This window comes from Pseudomyrmex gracilis, unplaced genomic scaffold (genome assembly GCF_002006095.1).
Source record: "Pseudomyrmex gracilis isolate BER0280 unplaced genomic scaffold, ASM200609v1 scaffold_598, whole genome shotgun sequence".
NCBI classification, from domain to species: Eukaryota; Metazoa; Arthropoda; class Insecta; order Hymenoptera; family Formicidae; genus Pseudomyrmex; species Pseudomyrmex gracilis.
In genome coordinates this window covers 8,670-11,212 of record NW_018021182.1, presented here as the reverse complement: position 1 = coordinate 11,212, position 2,543 = coordinate 8,670, and positions in this window count along the sequence as shown.

Sequence of the window (2,543 nt, the reverse complement as noted above, 5' to 3'; positions counted from 1 at the left end):
TCTACGGATTTCAAGATTAATTCTTACTTTCATTTTATCACCGTCTATTTTGGAATTACCAGCGCAATTTCATTGAAAAACTGGATATCCATGAATCACTTTAACTTTTTCATACTGAAGAAGGTCCAAACTTGTGTGACCGAAACGTCTATTTATTGAATAAAGACAACTTTTTATACACGACCAACCTGTATTTTACTGCTCGTATCGGTCTTTTGATTTATTTGATTATTTCACGAGCGATTGATTGAACACCACATCCGTAGTAAGTTTTACGGAAATGTGTGTACATATTGTACAGAACGGTATATTTTGTTTTATAAAAATCTAAATGCAAGTCATCATAAGGATAAATTTCAGAGTTGAAATAAAGTTTTATGTTGGTCACCTGACAGTGATCGAATCGCGTGAACTCTGCTGACATATCGTTTCTTCCAGTAGTCTGTAGCGCAGATATGACGTAACTCGGTTTTTCTTGTGTCGCCGTTTTTACGGCTCATGAATGTTTAGTGCTTTGTAATAATGGAAACTCGTAGAAACCTCACGAGCGGAAACTCATGGTCAAACACCGCCCGCTTTCCAGAGTTTGTAGTAGCGAGAACTTCGTAACATCGTTCAACACTATATGTGGCATTCGCCATTGTACTTTGAATAATTCAATTTTGCCGTCCAATTCCTCACGATCTACCTGAGAAACTGCTGTTATGCAGTTTTTGTCGTTGCGCGATCGTATTAAAATTAGTTCATGACGTGCATTGATAACCGTACGCTTGTAGTCCTTACAAAATCCTAATAACATGAGAGATACGCAGAAACTAAAGTAAATATCTACGTCCACATGTTGTTTAATATCCCAAACAGCATTCTTTATGGCCATACTTTTATCATGTGTTAACGATATATAGTTTTTGATCGTGCTAGTTATTCCAACGTTTCTATTACAATCAATCTCCATATCATTGAATTCGTAGCAAATCTCATCAAACATAAAAGCTACACAATTATTACCCAGATATACTTCTTTTTCGTCTTTTGTCATTAACGTTATTTTTCCTTTGACGTAAAGAAAACTTTGACACGGTAAAGTGTACAAGTCCTGCTGTTGTATAGGTATGCGTATCTCATCACTGTGTTCAAATGTCGTGTTCACATACGGATTGTACGTGTGAGTTTCACTCTTGACGATGCAATTGTCAAAGATCGGCTCGCCCCCAACATTTAAAATGTCGCACATATTTTCAAACTTTTCGTATAATAAATCCCAACAATTGCAAAAATTTAACGTTTATCGAACTAAGCTTCTTCCGATTAGTGAACGTCGTAGCAGATGTTTGTAATGAAAACCTCGTATCTTGCGTCGTTTGATCCACCTCGTTCAGCACGAGCATGCCGTGTATTACAGTCGCCGACGTCGCACGTGTAATCTGACGGTTATTTCTTCTCGAAAATTAAGCAATTGTCCGTTCTGATTCACAATGCGTATCGGTAGATCCGTAATGCTCTGCACGATGATCGGAAGATAAATGATCTGTGCCGGTGTTTCTGCGATCTTATATCTAATAGGCACGTTCGGTGAGAACTCATGTATTGTATGCACACACCGGTTGTTGCTGTATGCACCCGCGATCACGTTGCCTTCTATGCAAATAATGTTTACGTTGATAATATTAATCAGCACGTCTGATACATACTACTGTCGTGGCTCTAAAATACGAGTTAATGAAAAACCTAACAACAATCCAATGGTGTCGGGTTTGGTAAAATTTATTTGATAGGCACTGTTTATTTCACTTTTCATTGTGTTGGTGTTTGCGCGTAATATTAATGGAAGGATGTTCTCATCCTTATTTTCACTTTTTGCATTACGTTGCATTATTGCATGTTGCAGATAATTGTTAATATCCCGCAATTTGTATGATCTTTCAGGAATTATAATCTGCTTGTCATCCGTATTGTAATAAAACTTATTGTTCAAAGAATTTCCGTTCGGTATGGTATGATACGTTTCAAAATCTGTTAGTCCAAGCTCGTAATCACCGTCACTTAAATCAATGGCGGGAAAGTAACTGACTGCAAGGATGCTACTTCTACCGGTAAGTGTGAACGTCAGTGACATGTTGTCAAATGCGTAATAAAGTCTGATAGCGTACTATTTAACAAAATATAGCTTATCAATTGTTTGAAAGAACCATAAACACAATTAGCCACAATTGCTTTGATTGTAACGTTGATAAGATGTACGGTTATATTCTATTTTGTTTACGGCATGTTCTAGATAACAAACCACCTCTTTTGGTGGTTGCAGATTGCCAAAACTATCGAAATATATGACATGCTTTCCTCTTTTTGCATACGCCACCCAGTGAATACGTGGTCCATTTGTATCATCCAAATTGACGATGTATCGTGGTCCATTTGTATCATCCAAATTGACGGCTCCGCCCCTCCCCCGCCAACATGTGTACTATAATATGTGATGCAAATAAATATTTTTCTGAAATGTACATGATATCGGAAAATGTACTGTGTCGAATTGTACGGTG